The sequence below is a fragment of the Balearica regulorum genome, chromosome 3, assembly GCF_011004875.1.
Source record: "Balearica regulorum gibbericeps isolate bBalReg1 chromosome 3, bBalReg1.pri, whole genome shotgun sequence".
Lineage (NCBI taxonomy): Eukaryota > Metazoa > Chordata > Aves > Gruiformes > Gruidae > Balearica > Balearica regulorum.
In genome coordinates, this window is record NC_046186.1 from 34,806,395 (window position 1) to 34,831,601 (window position 25,207).

Consider the following 25,207-nt stretch of genomic DNA (forward strand, 5'->3'; position numbering starts at 1 on the left):
AGAAGGCAGTTTAACTGAGCTGTCCAATGTTTTGGGTGAGTTTACAAATCACAGATCTTATACTGACACAGCTGTGCCTCCTGCCAGTCAGCTCCGAGTCGCCACTCACCCCACGGTGTTGCGGTGGACACAGCCCATGGCTATGGGATGGCTTTGTCACTGCTCTGCTTATACTACTGAGCTTAGGAAGATTGTGACCCCACCTGTGGGTTGTTTGGTCTAAGGTGGCTGATTCTCTTCTTGCGTGATGTAGGGATTACTGACTCACAGGGACACGGGGCGCTGCATACCACAGTGCCCAGGCGCTGGTCCTGGGTGCAAGGACAAAGCCAGGTGAGACAAAAAGCTGTGACAGGGCTGGCTAGTGGTGGCCGCTGCTGCTGGAAGGGGTGGGTGAGGACATAGGGGAGAAACTATGACCAGGCACGAAGGGGAAGGAGCTCCCAGGAAAAGCCATCCCATGAGGATTTCCTTCCCACCTTCCAAGGACTGATAAGACCTATTCACCAAATCTCTCCAATTCCAGACAGTCCTTTTCTCTGCTATTTCCCTTCTTGTGACTGAAGATTTACCCCTCCATCTTGAACCTACAAAGTTCAATTTTGTTTACGCTGCTGAGAAGGCTTAAGTTGGCTACGAAGTCCATTTTTTTTTTTCCCCCAACAAAAATACAGTTTCAATGAAGCGGAATTACTTGGCTTTTTTCTTCATCTAAAAGTCTAACTGTCATAAAACTGAAGTGTCTTAAGAATACTTTTAAAAAACTTTTTTAAAGAAAATTATTCTGTTGTCATTGCACTTTTTTTTTTCCTTCCCCCCCCAGAAATAAGAACTCTTCTTTGGCTTGCCTGAAGCTGTTCTCTCTACAGACCACAGTCCATCTGACACTGTGTTACATAAACTGCAGACCATGGAGGGAAGAGGCACAAAAAGGGAATGCATATTTCTCTGTGATAGTTTTCAGCACATGTTCACAGTTGTCAGATCCTTACCTTCTTTTTAGTCTTGCTTCTTTGGAAAAACCTTTTTGGTGGGTGGGGCATTTGTCAAAGAACAAGAAAGGCAATACCCAGACAGGTAGATATGTCACAACCAGTTGGACCAGAGTCGATGTAAATTAAGTAGTTACACAGTGAAGTAATAATCTTTTCAAACAACTGATAATAATACAAATTCTTGGAACAGCAATGCTGGCTGAAGAGAGGTAAATCAAACTGAAAAACAGAAGACAACCAGCATGACAAATAGTGTCCAGTCAATCACTTTTCTTTCCTGAGGAAATACTGCCATTAATGCAAATGTAGGTATAATTTAATGTTGAAAACTTCCAGAAGGGTAAAAAGTAAATAAAGGACAAACTGTACCAGGAAAATATGACCGGCTGATTTGACAGCATTACAGAAATAGTCAGATTAAGAAAACATTCCATTTGAGGGACCATTACTTAGAAGTGATCTGATTCATAGTTTGGTTTTGTTTTGTTTTTCTTTCATAGCGTTTAGGTCAAAAGGGATCACTGGAAAATCCAGGCCACCAGCCTATTTGCAAAGAGACTTTACATTTCACCCAAAAGCTTACGCGTAAGACCCCTTCCTTCCTTTCTGGCTTTTTTTTTGTTGTTGTTGTTTTGTTTTGTTGGGTTTTTTTGTTTTGTTTTGTTTTTGTTTTGTTTTTTGTTGTTGTTGTTGTTTTGTTTTGTTTTTTTAATATGTTACATTCCCTGTGTTTGGCTGATGTGTATTCAGAATTACATTCAGTCTTGAGCTGAAGAACCAATGGAGTGTTATTCCATCATACCTCTTGGGAGTTCACGTCAATGATTTGTCACTTTCACTCAAAAATATCTTCAGCGATTTTTTTACTTTGATTTTCACTTATGACATGACATAAATAGATTTTGAGTAAGGCACTTACTAAAGCATTTAATACTGGAATAATTTTATTTAGAAATGGTTTAGAGAATCATGGTTAGAGTTATTGATAAACTGAGATTTCAATGTTTGTTAGGAAAGGCCTGTTTCTGCCTTCCAAGTAATTTTTTTCGTTCCAAACAAATCTTCCCAAATATTGTGCAACTTCTCCTTCTATTTTCACATGTTGTTCTGCATCTTAAACTCAGGCTACATTTCAGCAGGTTTCACAAGGCATTTGCAAAGTGCAAGTCCCAGGCAATACCTTTGGTCTATGCTCTATTTGGATAAAAATTGATGAAAAAGGGGAGGGTGGGAAGAGGTGGAAGGTGAGATGGTATGCCCAAATTGGCAAGCAGTCTCCTGGCATCTGACAGATGGGCTGAAATCCTTGCTGTACTTTATTCAGCTGAGAGACTGGGACTCAGGCATCTGGTAGTTCACACTTGCCTGCTCTAATGATTGGCTTTTATAAAGCAGCTGCCTTGTTTCTGTCTTTTGGAGCTGTTTCAGTTTCCAAACATGATTGAGTAAGCATTGATGTTGAGGCTTGATCTTAGCTCTCCCACATGGCAGAGAAGTGCACCAACTGAAGTGCACCACCTGTCAGCACCTTGTTCCTCCTTTTTTACGGGAAAAAATAATCTTAGAATACAGACGTATTATCACACACAATTAAATTATTTCATCTTAGTGAGATATCCCCGTGCCAAAATGTGGCATTGGAGTGTCCCAGCTCTAAGTTAAAATGCAGTAGTTTAAATGGCGTGATGAAATAGACTCATAAATTTCACCACTCACCTAAGATAAGTGAACAAAGCAGCCCTGAAATGACCTTGCAGTAAACTAGAAAGAGGTAACTTCTCAAACTGGCACAACTGGAGCACTTTTGGTTACCTGTCTATGCATCATGTTTCATCCTACTACAGAAAATGAGATTTTATGAAAGTTTAAAGGTTTTACAGTACAGTGGATTTGCTTTCACTTAGACTTACCATGCAATTGTTCCTCTACTTATTTACATTTTCCTCTAAGTTCTTTTATTCATACAAAATGACTGGCAAACAGCATATTTAAACAGTATTTAAAACCTTGTCTTAAAACTTTGCTACAAGATTTCTCACTTTCTAATGAAGACATAGTCTTGGAAATAGCTTGGCCCACGTGAAACTGTGAAATACAGGTACCTGATTCAAATTTAGATTGAATAAGAGATAATCAATAATTGACTCATTCTTTGTAGCAGCAAATATTTTTCTCATTCATCGCTTTTTGGCAGAAGTGCCAGGCACTATAATGAACAATGAGCGATTTCTTCTCTCTCCTCACCCCACCCTCAGGTACAGTATGAACCCAAATGTCAGCTCTGAATACTCCCACACTGTTTCAGGGAGGCAAAAAAAGCAATTTTGCATTGAAACATTATTGCCAAAGTCAATCCCACTAGCAGTCCAATCTTCTTTCTAAAAGAGACGTTCTAGCTCATGTTAGAGTTTCCATGTTTTTGCACGTTGTGACAGACAGTATAAAGGTTTTGTTTGTGCTCGGTTTACTGTACGTGCACTGTATGTTCTGCTTTACCAAAGACGTGTTGCTGAGCAAGGTAGAAGGCGGCCTTATCCTGTCTGTCATGTTCTGGGTCAGGTAGAAACATTTGACAGGAGGGGAGGTTGCCCCTTCCAGGGGAGCAGCTCAGCATGTGCATGCAGAGAGGACCCATGTGCTCAGCAAGCAGGGAGGTGGCAACGTGCGTCATGGCTGGGAGGCTCCTGGGTCACGGTCAGGACACAGGCCAACAGCCAGCCTTTGGAGGTGCTGGGAAAATATCACCTCGCGGCTCAGGTGGGACAACATGAACGCTGACACAACTTGGGAAGGTGCTGAAAGTTGCTGGGCTGAAGACAAATGTGGGGTGAAAGGCTGGTCCTGAATGGTGGAGTACACAGGGGGGAAACTGGTTTTCTAACCTTCTTGCTTGCCCAGAAGAGCTGAGTTTTCCCTTTTTCAAAAGTTATGAGTTAGAGAATAGTAGGGCTTTAAATTTTTGTAGTTTTACATTGGTCATTATGAAGAAAAAGTGTGTAGAGTCAAATTTAAAGCTCTGTCAAACATGTATGTAGTCTGTATTTCATGTAACCTACAGTGCTTTAAAAGAATTTCCTTTAAAAGACTTTCCTTTAAAATAATTTCCTTTGAAATAATTTCCTCAGAAAATCCTCACTGAATATAACCTGAAGTAGGAGGGAGCAGCATCAGAGAAAGTTTTCTGGGACAAAGTTCCTGTTGTACCTTAACACGTCTAACTGGTTTTAATACTTAATAACAAGTTTTTGGGGTTTTTTTTTGGGGGGGGGTGTTTTTTGGTTTTGGGTTGGTTTTTTTTTTTCAGATAACCACATGGTAGTAGGTCTGAATAAATAATAAGTCAGGAAAGACCTACTGCTTATGACATACAGTCAGATTAGGTGATGGCAATGGTCCTCTTTCAACTGCTGAGTCTGATATCATGGAGCTTTGCAGCTATATGAAGTGTGAACTCGTCTGAAATCTCCATTTAAAACAAGTAGAACATAAAAAAAGGAAATGGCCTGGAAGCATTTTGTTCCTCTTCGCTTTTTCCACAATTCCTTTCCTATTTGTATCTAATGACAGAAGGTATTGAGAACCTGAACAACTTGATCTAACTTTGAAGTTAGCCCTTTATTGAACAGGGCTAGACAAGGTGACCTGCAGAGGTCCTGTCCAACCTAAATTATTTTCTGATCCTATAACTCAAATTGTCCTCTCACACAGTGAATACAGTTCTTCTTATCTAAAGTTCATAAAATTAAAAAAAAAGAAGCCATAATTTACCCAAAATAAGAATCTATCTTTTCAAAGCTGTAGTGTTGTTTCAGACAATTGTGATGATAATTTTTCATTATTAGAATTCTAGATAATGTCTGTTACCTAAAAGAATCAAAGAGGAAAGAAATCTTAAAAATCTTTAGGCTGGTAATATATTTATTTTGATGCTTTGTTCTTTTATTAGTACAAATTGACCACACAAAGAAGATGCATGTTCTTATATTGTCATTGCTTAGAATCCAGCTACACATCTGTCCTGTTGTGTGCTACAGGACAGAAATTACAGAAATTACAGAAAGAGAAGCCCGTGAGATTATCTGAGCTGTTCAACCAAGCAGTTAAAATCTTTTATGTAACTCTATGTCAAATATTATTTCCCGCATTTGGGAATTAAGTGGTGTAATGTGTTGTGTCTCTCTATATACCAGAGAAGGTTCTTCTGCTGGTTCATTTCGCTACCTAGATTGCTAAATCTCTCAGCTTTGTTGACTGACAAATCTTTAGATTTTTCTGTGAAGCAATAGAAAATATTTGATATATAATACTGAAGAAAAAACTTATTTTCAGTATGTATCAGTTTTTCACTGTATATGCAAATATTCACTATAATGTGTGAAGGATAATCCATTTGGTATGTGCCACTGCACTATTCACTTCACCTATGACACATGCCAGGCTCTTCTTTCACTGCCTTTCTGCATCCAGTACATCTCTGCCATAAAGAATTTGTAAAATTCGATAAAAATATTCCAGAAATTTTTTTTGGTGTTTTAACTCCTTTGCCTAAATTTTCAAAGCTTTTTTTGTCTAGACATTCTCTCTAAACTCTCCTTAAATCTTTCCTCTGCATCTGTATTCATTCTCCCCATTTCACATTATATCGAAATGTACACTGGGGTTACATTCAGCAGCAACAGCAGTAACATCCCTGTTCAGGGTGATTTCCCTAAGGTTTCCATTCCAAACCAAATTTTGGACTTTCTGTACCATTTAATAAAAGCTCTTTGAGCATCAAATGTATCCTTCTGGAACACATCCAGGAGAAAATAGTCCTTGGCTTCTTTGAAAAACAGATCCAAATTCCATTTAACAAGCTGATTTTAAAAGGAAACATTAATTACAACTGCTTGTAACCCATTTTTGCCACATCCGACTTCCAAAGCAGCTTGCTAGCTGCACTTCAAATGGAGTCTGTCTGAAAGATTACAGTAAGGTAAAATGTGTGAAATTGAATGGATAACACTGAAGTGAACATTGAAGGCCAAATTAGGAACGGCTGAAAGGCATCAGTTTCATAAAGGTCACTGAGGTTCCAGTAATGAGCTTTACAAAACTGCTGATATCAATAAAAATTGCCAGACCTCCAGCTAGATTCCAGCTTTACAAACTACCTACAAAACACCCACACGTTACTGGAGAGCAACACCTCGGAATAATTCCACATGTGTCTCTGGGTAGCAGCTTGGACCTCATAAATCTCCCTTGTTTCAGCTGTTTCAGCACTCCTACTGAAGACGTTAGCTGATCCAGAGGAACATGCAAATTTTCTAGCCTAAGCACATGACATTTTGCAATGATCCCAACTTTGTCCTCCTACAAGAAGCTCTCTCTTCTAGTTCATGGCAGGGTTGGTCTGAGACAGTCCTGATTCATGGTCTTAAATCAGGATGAGCACCAGAAGCAAAACATGAGGGTCTTGCTCCTTGCCTGCTGCAGTCTACACTCTGCCCTTGCTCGGCGCACAGGGCCTCTCATCCCAGCTGTGCCACAGACGGACTCCCCTCTTGGTCCACTTCAGTGAACTGTGTCTATCTTTTAGTATAAATAATATGTTGTGATATACAGTTGCAGTTGTAAATTTACCTTGCGATGTCATAAACACTTTGTCACAGTAATGATTTTCCTTGAAATCTATCATGAATTAACCTTTTTTTCCCACACTTTGTAATGTCCCTAAAGACATTTTATTAGTATGGAAATTCTCTACATATTTTTATCAAGAACATGTAAGATTTCCTTTGAATTGTTTTGTGGCATTAATAATATATATGCCCTTCTTTGTGCTAAGCACATGGCCAAGTAGTTGAAACTCCTATCAAAAGGTCTAGAAGTAATTGCACATATCGTTATTTGTGCTGCTTTGATCGAAGATCAGATCAGTGAGCTAACATTTAAGTAATTTGATTACAGTTTCTAGAAATAAGTAATTGAAACTGAAGCACAATTAAAAAAAAATCCCAAAACCCACAACCAAACCAACCGAAAACAAAAATCAACATTATCTTTACTGTCTGAACATTCATATACCTGAACATATATTAGCCAGTGCAAATGCTCATCACCTTGTGGAATAAATAACACTATCATAACACTTACTGTCATGGTGTAAGTTGTCATTTTGAGGGCAGTTATTCAGGTAGATATAAATGAACTTTGGAACTTAACCGATGAATCTGAGACTACAATATTAAAGAATATCCTCTAAACTTTCACTCTACCTTTTGTGACACACACGGCTTCCATGCCCGTTACCACATAAGCCTATCTTGTCTCTCAATTTACCTTCATTGACTTATTGACCCCAACAAACAGAAGAGGAACTAAGAGAAATGTGACCTGACTGAAATCACACAAGAACAGTGTAAAAACTGGAAAGCAAAGCTTTGATTCCACAATGGTTAAGCAGACAGAAAAATCACATATCATCTGAATCCAGCAACAATTCAATTATTCTCATAGGTATGTGGTGACTCAAAGCAGAAAGAAAAGGCAGTGCAAAAAGATAACACAGGTTTACTAGACTAAATGTGAAGAATGTGTTTAAACCTTATTAACAATTTCTGGATTTTCAAATTAAAAAAGCAGTTGTAGATAATTTTTCTTTTAGAAAGATTTTTCCTAGTAATTGCTGAATGTATGCTACGTTAGGTAATTTTTGGCATTTTTATTCTTCAAGACAAAACTGCTCTGAAAAAAAAATAATTAAAAGTTATTCTCCTCCTGCATGGTAAGAAATCCCTTACTGCTGGGTAAAGGAAGAAAATAACCAATTCAAAGTGAACTATTTTTAAAATAAAAACAAGTTTCTTTAATATCTCCATTTGCTCAACATTAAATTAGTGTATGTGGCATGTCATGATGGGAGTAAAATGAGTTATGAAAATCAGTGATAATGAACACATAGAAATGCACAGAGAGAAAAACAACTAAATATACCATAAATAACTAAACTAGCTACCTACATGCGTGCGCACACACACACACACACACTTGCATAGCTGGTGATGGGCTCTGAGTTAGAGACTACTATTCAGGAAAAAAGTCTTGGAGTTGCAATTCATATTTCTATGAATAGTTCAGTAGCAGCCATGGAAGCAGCCCAAATAGTAAAAGTTACAGGGAAAGGCACAGAGTGGAAAAGTTTCATTATGTGACTCTGAGTCCACAGTGCAGCCCTGTCTTGACTACAGGGTACCGTTCTCTTCTCCACATCTCAAAAATGCTGAAGCAGAACTGAAAAGGAATCAGAGAAAGGAGATGAGGGTGACAAAGGGTCTGGAAAGCTGCCGTGACAAGAGTGATTAAATAAGGTAGGTCTCTTCAGCCAGGAAAAGACACAGCTGGGGCAGCAGTATGAGAGATGTCTGTGAAATCTCAGAGGGCACAGAAAGCATGAACAGAAAACAGTTGTTCCTTGTTTTTCATAATATGGGAACTAAGAGCCATTATCAGATTATCAGCTGTCAAGGTGCAAAATGGACAACAACAAGTATCAAAATGATGGAATTTATTTCCGTAAGACAATGTGGATATCAGAAATGTATGTTTCTTCAAAATGCAAGTACACTAATTCATATGCGGAAAAAATCTGTCAAAGGCAAGCTGGAGGCCATCTAAACCCAAAAGGACAATTTAAGGCCTATTAATTATAGATCTAATCATAGATGGCTACAAGTTAGTGTATTTTTTGGAAAATGATCTTCCACCCGTTGCTACATATCTATTGCTTTTGTTGATGGTATCAATCAGGATGGACAGGCATTCTTGTGGAAAATATGACTATGTTGTATCAGGTCTATTTGAAACAGGAATTTTGAATAAATTTCTCAATATTACAGCTAGATTGGACTATGTACAGAAAGATACAGAGAAATCCATTAGCATAAATGTCTGACAATATTTTCTGAAATACTGAGATAAATTCGCTCTAGCAATGCCCACACTCTTTAATATTATACTTTCTGAAAACTCTCCAAATGTTCATTCTCTTCAAGCTTTAAAATTCAATGAAAAATAATTTTTCTACCTTTCCTGATGGAAACAGGACTTAAAATGGGCATATTATTGCCAAAGTGACTCATGTTCACCTAGTTAGAAACACTACCTTAGTAGTCAGTCTGAAATAGATAATTCAACCCAACATCTGAATATCAAGAGTCATCTATTTAGTGAATTATTACTTATCTTCACAAAAGAAAAATTAATAATGAAAAAAATACTTAAAGTAAGAAAGACTGCTTCTGGATACTGACTGAGCATAAAGAAACTCAGATTTCAACACTGCAAATATTAGAGTCGTCATATAAATTCATGTTGTATTCTCTTGAATCCTGAGTTCAGTTTTGTCAAGTAGTATGGTTATAGCAAAAATAGAGAAACACTTCACAAAACAATAAACAAAAAAATTATTGTGTGGGAATGGAATTTCAGAAGATTGTAGATAGCTCTGTTGATCAATCTGGATGGTATAGTCTATGAGGAGTCCAAAAATCTCCAAATCTAAATCAAAAATCTGTAGCCTTGTAGCCCAGTAAATATGGTGTTGCCATTGCTTGTAACATGCCACAGATTTTTGTAAATCTCTTAATGACATAGGCATATACTATTCTCAGTTAGTTTAATCCTCAGCTTCATAGAAACGAATTTTAAACACATTTCTCATTAGTCTTTCATTGTGATAGTATGACCATTTTTTCTGTTCCACCATTTACAAACAGATGATGTTCCAACAAAAAATGATCAAACTATATTAAGTACTCAAACTTTAATTATTCTCTTTAATATTTCTGCTGTGTTTTTCATCACCTGTAATCACCCCTTCTGATTTGATATGCCTTTATGAAAATCTTGAAATAGGAATTAACTTTTGGCACTTCGACAGATTTTGTAGAGGAAAGTCAGTTGTCTTGTAACCTTTTTTTAATTATATGAACATGTGGTAGGTAGAAGAAAAATGACCTATTTTGTATTGTTTGTTTCAGTTTGCTTCTTGTTATTATTATGAGAATAAAATCTGGCAGCAGAATGAGGAGCTCTTGCTTCTTTTTGTATGGTGTAATGAGAGAAATAAAACCCTGGTGAAAGGGAAAGATGTTTTAATACTTTTGAAACTAAGAACGCTGCACTGGTGCCAATATTTCCTGAGCCCAAAGGATGCATACAAGTTTGGATAATGAAACCGCTAAAAAATAGCTCAAAATGGATTGAATCAGTCTCAAATTCAGCCAAAACAAACCGACTGGTTTTAATGATTTTTACCAAATAATGAGCTAAAGGATTCTTGATAGAGTCTTTCAGACAGAGAAGAGAGGGCAAGTGTTAGTACTAGGGTCCCACGTTCTCCCTTTTAGCTTGTAAAAACTATGCCAGATGTCTGCGCACATGGAAGAAGGGGCTACGACTGGGAGAATCTGTTTGTTTTTCCATTTAAGTAGAATACTTTCTCAGAATTGTAAATTCAGAGAGCAGCAACACAACTTGGCTAGGAAACTTCACGCTTGCTTGAATTTCTCTGGAAACACTTACGCTACGCTTCTGAAAAAACATGTACTTGGCCTACTGATAGACTTGGACTAAGGCTGAAAGCACCCATGGGGTTGATTTGTGGCTGCACAGTGAAGCAACTGCCCCTTCTTACATTTTCTTGTGATGCTCCAATAAATCCATCACTCCCAGTGTCTGATGCTACTTAGAAGCCACAGAACGATGGTGTTATAGAAAGCCCTTGAGTACACTGAATTTTTTAAAACAAGTTTTTTATGATTTGGGACACTTCAAGGGGAAAAGAAATTGAAAGCTCTTCAGAAACACTCCCTATGTCCTGAAGAGTTATTTTGGGAAGCAAAAAACCCAACAACTACAACAACAGAAAACAAAACAAAAAAACAAAACCCAAAAAACCAACCAAACAAAAAATCAACCAAACAAAAAGCAATCTCTATCCTATCAATTGATACTACATTTCCAATTCTTTTTAAGAGATACAGCAGTAATATTCTGTGATGTCAGAAGCTGAAAAAATACTTTATTTGTTCTGACAATTGTGTATTAGAATTCTAAAAGTCTTCCACAAGAATCTGCCACCTAATTAAGTTTAAGGAACAATATTTCACAATTGCTATTTATTCTGGCTGTTCTAAGTTGTTTTGGAGGGTGGTTGCAGATTTCCATCACAGTAGCCAGAATATGTCTGATTTGTAAGATTAAACTGTTTAGAGTTGGTTATCTCAGAGCATTATAATGACACTAATAAAAATGATCTCACAGAGAGTGATCAGTGTGGTTGGCCATTATGCAGCACTTGTTCCATAAATGTGGCTTTAAGAATGTGCTTGTTATGCTCACTTAGGCAAGCTTTAAAGTTTCTTGATAGAGTAATGTTGCCATTTTAGAGAACTTCTTTATGTTCTTAAAGATTCAGTCTTCATCAGTTTTACCAATTTTAAGGAAAAAAGATTATGAGGATGCATAATGAGCTTAAATAATGAGCTTAATTCAAATATTCTGAAGACAAATGAATGTTACAATACAGGAAAGTAATATAACTGAAATATATATCTAATTCTTACTCCTCATTCTAGCCAGTCTTCCTTCCACATGAATCACAAATTGCAATACTACTCAAAGATACTTCTTAGAATCTCAAGTGACAAGAGAAGGGAAATAAAAACTGTATTTCATTAACAGCTTGTAACTGCTGGACACATTGTGCCTGTAGTTTCTAAAGGAACCAGGCTTATGCACTGTCCCACCTGCTACTTTATACAGAAAGGTGAGATCTTCCTCCATTTCCACAATAAAATGTCCCTAAAGCTTTTTTATACTTTATATCGGAGTTCTGGGATGTTGTTACTGACAGTGGTGTTGTCTATCCAGAATAAAGAGGACAATATCTGGATGAGTATGTAAGTGTCAATAACTCTGAATACACACCATTTATTTAGAAGTTTATTTTGATTAATGTAAAGCATCTTTCGTTAAGATGTCTAGCCTAGACACACTGAAATTACAGCAACAAAAGCTGTACTCGCCTTCTAGGCAAGGGAAAGGGGATAATTCCCAAGCAATGACATTTTAGAGCACCAGTTAAATAAAGCTGCATATGCTATGTGCTTATCCCAGTAGCACTAAGGGGAAATTTTTCAGTTTGGTAGGTGAATTATAAGCAAATAACTCCTAACGAAAACTGATGCATATATATACTTAGTCCAATGTAAACTGAACATCTGTACCTTTTAACTAATTTCTCTTTTCCTGACATCTGGAAGTTCACAGCAATTGCACTTATCCCCATGGAAAATAAGGCTCTCGGTTCCTAGGGAATGCAATGAAAATAAAGGAATCCTGCTTACCACCAGGATGACTTGAGCAACACAGGACTGGAAACACAGCTTCCTGCAATAGAAATACAATAAAGTGTTAAGTATACAGGTAATGCACTGACGGGCAACCCAAAATTAAGACGCTAAAGTCAGAAATAACAACTACCGAGAATATTCCTCGAATGAGATTTTTCTGGAAACACAAAAGTCCTTGAGGAGTAGCCACTTTCTCACTGCCAAAATTTGTTTGCCACTAGGCTCTGCAGAAAGACCTACCTTACCCAGCACAACAGTTCCATCTTCTACCCTCTGATCACCAAGGCCTTCCTGAAAGCACAGGAGTATCTTAGATTACTCCTTTATTTGCACCTGAACCAAAGCATTTGCACAGCTACTTAGCAGTTTTTTGGGAACTTAGTGTTACAGTAGGGATTGTCATGATGCTGTTTGAAGAGGAACTGGCAAGGGGCATTGGTAACATGAAAGCAAAGGGTTTTAAATAGGCTGTAAGGAGAAATGATGACTAATACCCACGTAGGAGAAAGTTCTAGGATTGACTATGTGGCTCTAGTGCTAAACTAGGCTCAAAATCTGACATATCACCAGAGTAGAAATTTGGATGTAAAAGCTATTGGTTTACCATTGAGGATAGGTTTTGATATTTCTGAATATAACTGTGTCCTTCCTGATTGTTGTTTTGGCATTGCTGTTAACATTTTGGTTTCACCCACCCTGAGACTCCAGGCTGTGCGGTGATCACAGTCCCTGGAGCAGTGCTTGCCTGTGCTCCTTTGGGGAGGTGTGCCCAGCCCATCAGTTATCTCCCATGTGTATTGTGGTCCCATGACTATCAGTCTCTACAGCCTGCCAGTTGGCCTATAGATCTCCTTCTCACACCTCTTCTTTTCAACGTCCCTACAGAAGACACAGGAGTTCTGTGTCCGAGAGGAGCTTGGAGGTGCAAACATTCTCCAGCCTCTTCATACTCATGAGAAGGGCACCAGCTTTATTCGTATTCCACTAAGTATCATTACGGCAGGAAATCATCCAGCTGCAGGGCTTATAGGCTAGTGAGAGTGTACAGCCTGAGAACATATATCAAAGAAGAATAGTTATAGGTAAGTAACTTTTTTTCTTCCAAAGAAAAAATGTTTGGTTTGTTTTGATTTTTCTTTGTTTGGTTTTGTTTGTTTGTTTGTTTGTTTTGTTGCCCTTTTTTTTTTTCCCCAGAGAATTGCAACCAGCTGTAATCCAGATAAGATTCTATCTTATGCAGTTGCCTCAGGAATAGAAAGTTTAAAAACTGCTGTTCAGCAGGTACAAATCCAAGTGTAAACACCTGCTGGAAAACTATATTTATAACTATTCAGTGAATGTAACTTCCATACAGACTTTCTGTTTAATGCGTACATTTAATAAAATAGTTTCACTACTTCATGGTAAATGGAGTGTATGGAGCAGATTCAAATAGGAAGAAAATGTATCCTACTGAATTCTTATCTTCCTTCGAACAAAATGAAATTCTAACACTGGCATGTCTCTCCTAGGAATCATGAGAAAATACTTTTTAGCATTTTGTAATCCAGAACTGCCGAAATAGTTTTTGTAACTTAGTTTCATTTTTTAATCACTTGTAGACTCTACCATACAGTAGAAAATCCACATTTACAGTTGATGGTTTTGCTGAAATTAATAATTGAATAGATCAGTTTAAAACCTACTTGTTTTGCTACTGCTTGTTGAAGAAAATCTAAATTGCAACAGGATGCTTTTAATGTTCTTCTACATAGTGTCCGGAATGTCTTTCAGCTTAGACCATTAATATTTCATAGCTGAGCCCCCCCTAAAAAACCCTGAAAATCATTTTTTTTAGGACATATTTATGGATGCACTAAATAACTTCCTAGAAATAGCCATGACAATTTTAAAATTAGTGTATCTTTTTTTTACCTGAAGTAATGAGAAGGATGTTTTAACTGCAGTTACTTAATTTGCCTAGACATAATCTGTAGGATAAATTGGTTGACTTTTTACTTTGAATGCATATAACTGCATTACAGATGACTGCCCATGCCATATGGAATGATGCAGGCAGTTTGCAATCTGTATAGTATGTGTAATAGTATAAGGATTTTGCCATTAACTCTTCTATGTCATTTAGAAGCCATAAAGGAATGCAAAGAAAACCCTACATTTTTGCTTTGTTGTTTTCAGTGAGGACAAACCACTTGCTTCATATAGAGATATAATCAAAGGCAGATTTTTAGAAACTGAAAATAAAAATCTACACAAAATAAAAATAATATTATGCATAAGCTATGAAATATTTCTTAAGTGGATAAGACTTCAAAATAAAAACTGGCTATCTGCTTTCTTTCCACCAGTGCACTGATGTTTATCTCTGTATGTCAGTTATCTTTTGGTGCATTTGGTGTTTAAGAATAGCTCACTTGCCCTGACAATCTTTTCCACAATGCATATGAAGAGCCATTTAAACCACTCCAGATTAACATCAAATACTCTCTATGTCTCATGCTTAGAACAAATACTTGTTTTCAAACAAACTTACTACCTCTGGAACTAGCAGAGGTATGGTTAGAAAGCTCTTGTCTCCGTGCATTCCCAGTGCATGAATTCACATACTTTTTTTATGCTGCTGAAAAACAGTGACATAGATGCGAGCATAGTCAGCATAGAGGATTTTCTCTAGGTTCACTGTCAGTTTAAGTGGATCTTTATTTAAAGTTATCAAAACAGTATGAGGCTTTTTAGATTTTAAGCCATCAATACTTGCAACCTGTTATTTAGCCTCCATAGCATGTCTAGCTTGATAAATGTGGTCCCAACAGCTCCAGACAATGACATCAGCCCTCTGCCTTCCTCTGTTGTTCCTGGCTGGGTTTCAGCAGGAAGAACAGTAGTAAGCTTTTACTCTATACACGTCTTAGTGAAGATCACTGAAGTTTCACTCCGTTAGCCTGTCAGGCCAAAGCAAAGACCTTTTGCTCTGCTCAGTCATATGAACTTAGTCCAAGTTTAGGTACTTAGAGAACATACACAGCTCTTTGAAACACTATATTTGCATAATAATTGAAAGCTTATCTTTGTGAAGATTCAGTTGTAGCCTGTTGCACTATTCGTTAGAAACTCTACCTTAATGCTTAGAGACCCATTAAAATATTTGTCTCATCACATAACAAGTGGATTATACCTTCTTTGTTTATACTTGCTTGAAAGCAATTGTCAACAAAAATCTCAAACCCACTTTGATTTGCCAAAGATTTGGTGTTCAAAGCAAGGTCTCCATGTTATGCTAATATACATGAGTTTCTCAGAGGCAACATAGGTTCTAACACTGAGGTACAACACAAAGTCCACAGCTCACACTCATGTCACGCAAATACTGCTGTTGTAGTTATTTTCAACCTCAAAAAGGCAAATCTTCTGCCAAAAGCCATGGCAAGAACAAAAAGTAACATTATTATAAGCACTCATGTAAGGGTACAACATGCTGTTGCCCGCAATATGCCTTGCATCCAGATCTCTGTTTGGACGAGTGCTTTGAAAAATATCACTTTTCCATAACCTAAGTAAAACTGTTCTCTTAAGCTTATGGAGTGGTAAGGGAGGGTTGAGTTTTGCAGCCAGCATTGTAAATAGGCCATAACCAACATTAGGCTAAGTCTGTTTTCAGTTCATCTGGCAAACTATTTTATTCATCACCACTTCTTGCTGTAGGCTGCTGGAGCTGAAATAGAAAAGGAATACAGTGTGGCAAATGCTTTTTTCAAGTCTTCATAAAAAAAGAAGATTTCATAGCTGAGCTAGTACTTCAGCATACAGTTCATCCTTTGCAATCTGTTTCTAGACTATTTTTAGAATCAGAAGTCATCAGGGCAATTTAAATTAAAGCCTTAACAAATTAAATCTGGCCAGGGATGTCAAGGGCAACAAGAAAAGCTTCTATAGGTACGTTAGTGATAAATGGAAGACTAGGGAAAATGTGGGCCCTCTCCGAAAGGAAACGGAGGACCTGGTTACCCAGGATATGAAGAAGGCTGAGTTACTCAATGACTTTTTTGTCTCAATCTTCACCAGCAAGTGCTCTAGCCACACGGCCCAAGTTGTAGAAGGCAAAGAGAGGGACTGGGAGAATGAAGAACTGCCCACTGTAGGAGAATCATAGAATCATAGAATGGTTTGGGTTGGAAGGGACCTCAAAGATCATCTAGTTCCAAGCCCCCTGCCATGGGCAGGGACACCCTCCACTAGACCAGAAAAGGCACATGGGTCAGGGCAATCCCAAGCAGAAATACAGGCTGGGTGGAGAACGGATTGAGAGCAGCCCTGAGGAGGACTTGGGGCTGTTGGTTGATGAGAAGCTCCACATGACCAGGCAATGTGTGCTGGCAGCCCAGAGAGCCAACCACATCCTGGGCTGCATCAAAAGGAGGGGATTCCGCCCCTCTGCTCTTGTGAGACCCCACCTGGAATACTGTGTTCAGCTCTGGGGTCCCCAGTACAAGAAAGACATGGACCTGAGACCTTATTGTGGCCTTCCAGTACCTAAAGGGGGCCTACAAGAAAGATGGAGAGGGACTGTTTACAAGGCCATGTAGTGACAGGACCAGGGGTAGTGGTTTTAAACTTAAGGAAGGTAGATTTATATTAGGTGTTAGAAAGAAATTCTTCTCTGTGAGGGTGGTGAGACACTGGAACAGGTTGCCCAGAAAGGTTGTGGATGCCTCGTTGTTGGAAGTGTTCAAGGCCAGGTTGGACGGGGCTTTGAGGTGGTCTAGTGGAGGGTGTCCCTGCCCATGGCAGGGGGTTAGAACTAGATGATCTTTAAGGTCCCTTCCAACCCAAACCATTCTGTGATTCTATGACTCTATGAAGCCTAAGGGCCAGATCCTGATCTCCGCTGCAAGAAATAATAGCTATAGAGGCATCTACCCATACTGTAGGACTGACGGTTTTACCACAAAGTGGCCAACTGCTGAAATCATTACAGATTGCTGATTCATTGTTAGTTGAGCAAAATTCACCTTCAGTGGATATTTCTCCAGGGTAAGGATATTTGCACTGTCTGTCTACTTCCAGTCTCTCATCATCATAATATCTGCATATATTAGAAACACAGAAGTGAGCATTGCAGCATCTTAACAATATTATCCCCTATTTGGGGAATAAGGATGCAAAGAAATTGAATAACATACCATTTGTATCATAAGGTGTCTGTGGCAGAACTGGGAAATTATCCTGTGTTTACTGTATACCAATCCACAGCCTTAATGACAAAACTTCCCCTTTCTCTCTAAACCTAGTCCAGTGCAAGTGCCAATTAATGATACACAGAAGGTAAAGAAACTTGTTAACTGGTCAACTTCATGACAAAGCCAGTCAGTGTGCTTATTTAGGGACTAAGCTCTAACAGTTCTCTCCTTTGGGATTTAGAGATGCCTGTTTACAGACCTTGCGTTTTAGTTCATTTTTTCCAATTAAGCTCGGTTTCTTTAATGGGACTGAGCCAGTCCCCACATATAAACTTGGTGGTTATGCCTGATCACCACTTTCTGCCAGCTGCGTGTAGCAGCCAGTGAGAGCCAGGCACTAACGTAGGTGTATGCTGAGTCCCAGCATTCAGAGATAGCCCTGTCGGCCCCAGGGTAAACGAGAACAAAGCAGCTGCTCCTAGAGCGCCAAGGATGCAGAAAGCCATTATGTTATGCCGGCTCTGCGGGGGTAATAGGGAGGAACATTTCGTATTGTATATTCTGGTTTAGATTATTCAGGCATGGAAAGCATGCATAGTCTGCTGGATACACGCATGCCTATACAATGCTACACATTTCTGATATTTCTGCCATGCATACTATCTGAAGAATGCAGAGATGCTTGTCTCTTCAGAACTGTATTGGAATTCCTATAGAAAGGAACATTTAGCTAAATATAAATGAATTCTCAAGCTGGCTAAGAAGAAAAGTGTCCTAAAATGTGCTAGTACGTGTTTTGATTAGGAATGAAGGAACATTTTATTATGATACATATACAGACAATTCAAAACATATGCTCTGTACATAGTGTTTTGGGGCAAAGTTTCATCAGTAAAGCAAACTTAATCTAGACTTAGTGACTTACTGAGGCAACCGACCAAAGGAAACCCATATAGTTTTCATACTGTGTCTAAAAGAATAACTTAATATGGAAACCTTTCTTTTGCTGGCAAACAGGCATGACTGGTTGCTTGACTGACAGGATTAGGCTACTAAAATAAAAATTTTTGCTTATGGATAAAACAAGATGTTGAAGTAGTTATTTTCTGAGCATCCATGGATCCACTGAGGAATCATGTGTTTGGAAAGGACCATGCTTGATAATGCAATTGGTCATTTGTGTGATACATACTCACAGTATTTCTGGTCATAGAAATCAACCTGATGTATCAGACCAACTTTGGTTTTGAAGAGTATATATCTGAATTCCCACCTGAGAAATACAGATTTTGAGAACTCTGACTAGAAACAGAATCATTTTTAAGGTTTCGATCTGGTTCATTTACGTGCAATACAGAAGAAAGAAAAGAAAAATGCTCTAAGTTAAGTGGGGATTGTTAAAAAGTCCTTAAAATTTCATTTTTATGTTCTTAAAGTGCTGAATGCCAATTTGCTAATAATTTTTACAGCTGATAGAGCTTAATCCAGTTTGTAGCTGGGAGAATTTGGCAAAGCAGAGAAGTCTAAATGTCTGTTAGTCTCTGTTATACATGAAATAATTGGGCATAGCAGGGAATTGAGTGCTATCCTAGAGACATAGTTTACCAATTCATGTCTTTAGCTTCAGTGGAGGCTAGATTAGTCCAAACTCCTTGAGTTAAGAGAAATCAGAAAATTATATGGCACTAATATCTCATGCATTTCCACTGAAGTCATGGGGCAAGATGTCTGGGTGCAGACTCTGACAGCTAGCTCTGTGGCTGTCTGAACTTCTCATGTAAAATCATGGGAAATTAGGTTTGCTTCTTTACTCTGTTGCTAATTGTCATTACTCCAGGGATAATGTTAAGGTAAAAAGGGTAAGGTATTCACCTGACTTCATTTCAGAGATTGATAGCAGGCTACCCCCGAACACAGTGCTGCTTTCCATCTAACTACCAGCTATTAACAACAACAGTGTTTGTTAGAAATTACCACCATGACTCAATACTCATCACAGTCACCTTCACAGTAAATAATGACCTTGAGAAAAACCTTTTCCTTTCCATTGTGTTTACTTAAGCAATGTTTCAAACCATTTTCTCATCTTCTGAAGCAAAGAAGAGGTGTGGTTCAGATGCCAGATTGACACAAGGACCAAATCAGACTTTACAGAGGTCTTACACGTTACGCACCTGAATCCAATCATTTATCTAAAAATCTTTTAGAGTAAAACATTGGACACAATATTGGTGAACATTAATAAGCCTGAAACAACAGCAATAGTTAAAGATGGTTGGCTTGGAAACAATAGCAGAGAACTAGTATAGGTAATAAGGATGTTTCATATGCTATGCTTCCTCCAAAGAAGTCAAAAGTGAACTTTTTGTCTTATATGATATTGTCCCTACTACTTAATTACATTATCATATTGTACTAGTGTGGCTAATAAAATAGGAGAAAAAAAAAAAAGTTTGAGTCACATTTGTATAGATTTCATGGACTTGGAGGAAAGTTACAATTGTGCTCTCTTACATCATTCTTTGCTGTAATAAATAGATATTGCAAATAATTCTGAAAGTCTCAAAATTCCAATAAAGTTTTAATTTGATGGCAGTGACTTATTTTTTGTTTTACTAGGGAAGGTTCTTTTTTTTTCTTTCTACTTCACAGCAGCCTTATTTTGATTAGTGATATTATAGATGTAAGGAGTTTGGTAGATGAGAGAGCTTTATATTATACATATGTAGCAGCAGTGGTCTGTAGGGATTCTTGATGCATCTGCTGCATTAAATAAAGATGCAGTAATTAACACACTGAGAACATCATTTTGGCACATGCTGATTAGCTGTCACACTCTGGCAGAGCCTATTGACAACCCAGTGTAGATGTAGACCAGCATATCATGATTTAATATCATCCCAATTATTTCTTCATTCTTCTCTCTAAATAAGTCAGGGAAGCTACTCTTGAATATTAAACAGAACCTGAAGTTGTTGTTAGCGTTGTCATTTAATATAAGCAATAGACCATATGAAGTATATAAGACACTTGAAAATAAGTCAGTCAGGCTCTCCTAAATGTTTATTAGCTTTCAAACATCTGATTTTCTACCATTTGCTGTAACATAAAAATAGTAGAGTTACTTAGCTACCACTCTCTCTCCTACACCCAGTACTCGCTAGATTTTTCTCACCAGCTAGCAAAATCCATAGCTTTAAAATTGGAAGAAATGGATAACAGGAAAAGTGGCAAAGAGCTGCCACCGGGTAGGGAGCGTAGACTATTCTCTGTCACAAGGCACATCTGAAGGTTTTACTACACTACAAGCTATGTAGTGAAGTGGCAACAGAATTGCTTAAATGCAATTTTCAAATATAAACCTACATTATAGGAATAGTTTGTTGGCTTTGCCAGCTTCTGTGTTCCCTTTCCATGACTCTGAGTCTAAGCAGTGAGAAAAGGGTGGTATGTGTGGAGTGCACTGGTATTAAACGGTCCAACTCAAATTAGCCACTGGGAGGTTCTGGGACTTGGGAAGAATATGTGTGATTCATAAAATACTTGTGACATTCCCTGTGGAAGTTGGCCACCACAAAGAATTAAAATATTCTCCAGCAGGCCTTTTATGGTCTGATCCAAAAAAGGACAGTACTGTTTGGTGCTGAAAGTTAAGAAGCCATCTCTCCTTACAATTCACAGCTTTATTTGTGTGCTTTTTTTTGCTGAAGTTACCACTGGTAAGGTCTGCCTTCAGACCTCCCAGATTCCTGAGCTTAATAGCATAATCTGTGGGAATGAAGCATTACCCACAGTAGAGAAAGACCAAGCCTTGGAGCATTAGGCCAACAATAAAAACACAAGCCTATGCAGCAAGCCAGAATGCATCCAATGGTGCTGAGGAAGCTGGACCAGTAAATGATCTGATCTGGATGTTATGGTAAGAGTGGATTGTGGTGGAAGCTCAATGTGATGTGAAACGGGATATTGTAAGAATGTAAGATTCATTATGTTTAGATGGAGAATTGACAGGAGGTTGCATAACATGTTTGCCAAGATCTGGGGCATCCAAGTTGCTTCTGTTGCTCTACAGTGAAAAGTAACTCAACTTCCCTGTGTGGTGCTTTGACCCATAGGTCAAGCAAACTGGCAAGCACTTTGGCCATGATTTTCAAAAATGAGCTGCTTTGAGTTAGATGCCTTGCCTCAGGAGAGAACCCTGGGCTCACTCTCGAGGGAATAACATGAAACCATGAGTAATCAAGTAAGCCTCAAAGGAGGACAGAATTCAGACATAAAAATGTATTTAGCTTTTCCCAACATCTGGCTCTGGATGTCTCCTCAACAAACATGTGAGAACACTGAATTATTCCATGAAGTCTTCTAATCCAAGCTGCTGTTGTAGAATATAAATTCTTCTCCATGGGTTGTTACTGCAATATGATACTGACGCCTATGGTTTGCAGGTGGCCAGAACAGATGATCCAGCATTCCTTCAGCAGTTCATAGTATATGATGCATATACTGTATCCCATTACAGGCTTTTTCTCTCTGTAAGTTGCCCATAAATCAATCAATCAAGATAGATAGTTATTAATTTGCTTGCTATTCATGGTTGCTCAAGGGACTGTATTTATGACCATTCTTTGGACTGCAGGGATTTGGCAGCTATGACTATAAGAGCTCATTTGAATATAAACATTAAGTATTTGATTGGTGAAAATGATTGCTTAAATCCCACAGAAAGCTTTTATTGCAATTGAATGAGAGAAATGGTTTAATGTGAGTGTTGAATAAAAAGACTGATAGGGATTCCTCTCTTGGGAGAGAAGGGTGGGCCTGTATGCAGTATGCAGGCCAAGGATTTTGGGAATCAATCACAATAAATCTGTTATTGTCCCAAATAGTTGACTACATTTATGGCTGCTCTCAGTCAAAAAACAGTAATAAGCTAAGTGTGTTACCCTGATATTGATATTGTTGTCACGATATCTGTTTATGTACAAATTGATATGCTTATAAGGTTGAACAGATGGGTGTCATTCACATTTGAAATGTATATACTGAGGACGGGATCATCTGTCTTAGTCATCTGAATTTCCCTTTATGGCCAGAGGAGAAAAATAGGCATCTCTAGAAGGTGGGTCCTCCTATGACACACTTCTTAAGATAGGTCATATAAGTAAGTTTTTGTATTTTCACTTTGTCTTAGGTTGACTTAATAGGGTAGCCAATATTAAAGCTTCCTCATACAAGCATGTGATGGCAAATCAAACAACTGAATACATTAAGAAGTGGCCAGCTTTCCAACATACTCCCAATTCAAGGTACTCCATTCAGGCTGAACATCCTAATCTGCCTGTTGGCATTTCAGAGATCAAGTGAGGAGGAGATGTGGTGCAGTGACCAGTGGTATCCAGGAAATGCGGCAATTTCTGATATGTTATCAGGTCATGGGGTCCATGCCAGAAGCCCAAGTGCACCTAAGGTGTTTGTCATACTAGGACAAAACCATTTTTCTGTATCTTCCTTTTTATAAAGACACATGATTTTCAAATTTTTGGGGTCTGGTTGAAGACAAGGGAAGTAGATGGGTCAGAAGGCCATTGAAGTAAGCTCCTGCAGAGGGAGACAGGCAAGTGTTACAAATGACCTCTCCATCACTGGCTTTCCCAGTTCTACCCTGTAGATCTTACCTTGTAAGCCTTCATTTTTATGACTTGAGTGTAAGTGATAATATTAAAAAGGAGTAGGTCATAAAAAGTGGTTTGAAAGTGCATGTTTCAGCACTAATCTTTTACTTGACCAGCTAGTGTGGTCAAGTTACCCTCTTCAGGGTCACTGTCTTGTCTTCATTTCTGAAAGAGAAACAGGAACCTTAGCAACCAATTAAAACCAGAAAGCAATGCTCACAGTTTAATTAGGTGTTTATTGGGTCATGTCTGTAAGAAAACGTTGTAAAAATCTTGCCAGTAAAAGGGATGTAAGTGGATGGTTGGGGAAGAGAGACAAGTTAATCACCAAGGAGAAGAGAGATACATCTTGTTTGCAACTTGTGGAACACAATAGTGGGTGGAGGGAAAGGGTACTTTCTCAAAGTTTATGTGTTTTGTTATTCAGTAGACTTGTGGATTTTATTCCCCACATTAGTTTTTGGAAGATGTTTTTTACTCCCCTTTAAGGGCCAGACATGAGAGACCTGAGACTGAGTAGTGTAAACTGTTCCTTTGCTGATAGCTGAGTGGCTTTGTCTTTTATCAGTCCTTTCTGTGAGATCATTTTGCTGTATTGTGGTTTTTTGGTTTCACTTCTATCATTATTGTGAGGGTTTTTCAGTGCATAATAAGAGCAAAGTGCAAGTATAAGATCCAGAGATAATTTTGTTGGATTTTTTTAAGTGCTCATACATATGCATATATCTATAACTCGATGTATGTTATCCACCTTTACCATTAAAATCAGTTTTGAAATCAGCTCAGCACGTGAGATTCAGCAGTATATCTAAACCCAAAATTGCAAGGAATAACCAAAAAGCTGCACTGGAAAGCTTTCAAGACTGGCATTTTAAAATCTTGCTAACATGGCAACCCTTGCTGTAAAAATTCAAGCAACAGTACCTTGTTATACTACTTTAAAATACTTCTTCCAGAACATTTCTTAAGGCCCTACATATAGTCCAAAATGTGTCTTGACATTTAAAATGTGTAACAAAATAAATATTTTGTATGTTTTGAAATGCCTTTATTTTTTAAATTATTCATACCACTGACATTGAAAGTACAGTGTTTTCAAAGGCTTTTGAAAATTGCAATTAGATATGCAATCAGAGAAGGACTTCAGACAAAACTGATCAAACTTTGTAACCCAATAATGAATTTGTTACTAAAAAATCCCTATGAGCTATGTAAGCATGTCTGCATGCCTTTTTCATGCAGAAATTAATGGTAAGCATATCCAGGTTACTGAGGATTAGTACCAAGGATTGACAAAAAATTAAAAAATAAATAAAATAGGTATTGCTCAAGACAGTGCATAGTTTTAACCTAAATCACAAGGTCTTAAGGACACTATATTGCTTACACATTCTAAAGGGAAAGCACAAATCAGATGGAAAATATTTTTCTTATGGACGGTTACATTTCATTCCAATTATAAGGAAGACTTGGGTGATTTGAAATTTCCAGTAGATGAGTTGCTGACATTGATAGAACAGCTGATGCAAATGTTAATTTTACACCAGAGTTCTGAGAACATTTGAAACCTATTATTTTGGAGGCTTTTGTACATTTATGGTGACATCAGATGGTGCTCAGAAAATAGGCCTGCTCTTGTGTTCTTGGCTACTTTTTTGAAAGCATGTATTTAAATTAATTTTAGAATCTATTTCACTGGTACATGATGAGGCAGTTGTTAGGCTGAAGAAAATCAAGAGCAATAAAAAAATGCCAGTAAATTAAGAAAAGAATCATGGGCAAACGTTCTATCACAGAAAGATTCCTTTGTAGAAATCTGTCTAGAATAGTACGGTGTGTAGATCTGAAAAATAATAATAATAAAAATCTACTTTCATGTAACAGGGAATGAGCTAGAAGATACAGTCCAGAACTGAGTGATGCATAAATATCCTACCCCTCCTTTAGTACGGGGAGACGCTGCA

General features: G+C 37.9%; 2 long non-coding RNA genes across 2 annotated transcripts in view; both read left to right on the top strand.

The window, feature by feature from the left end:
• The window catches only part of LOC142600945 (uncharacterized), a 316,564-nt gene that overhangs the window by 144,381 nt on the left and 146,976 nt on the right, over positions 1–25,207 (top strand). The window lies entirely within an intron of this gene.
• Positions 21,240–25,207, top strand: part of LOC142600947 (uncharacterized) — a 59,213-nt gene continuing 55,245 nt past the window's right edge. Inside the window, exon 1 of the long non-coding RNA XR_012834449.1 lies at positions 21,240–21,496. This is a non-coding gene — a long non-coding RNA (uncharacterized LOC142600947). The remainder of the gene's footprint in view (positions 21,497–25,207) is intronic.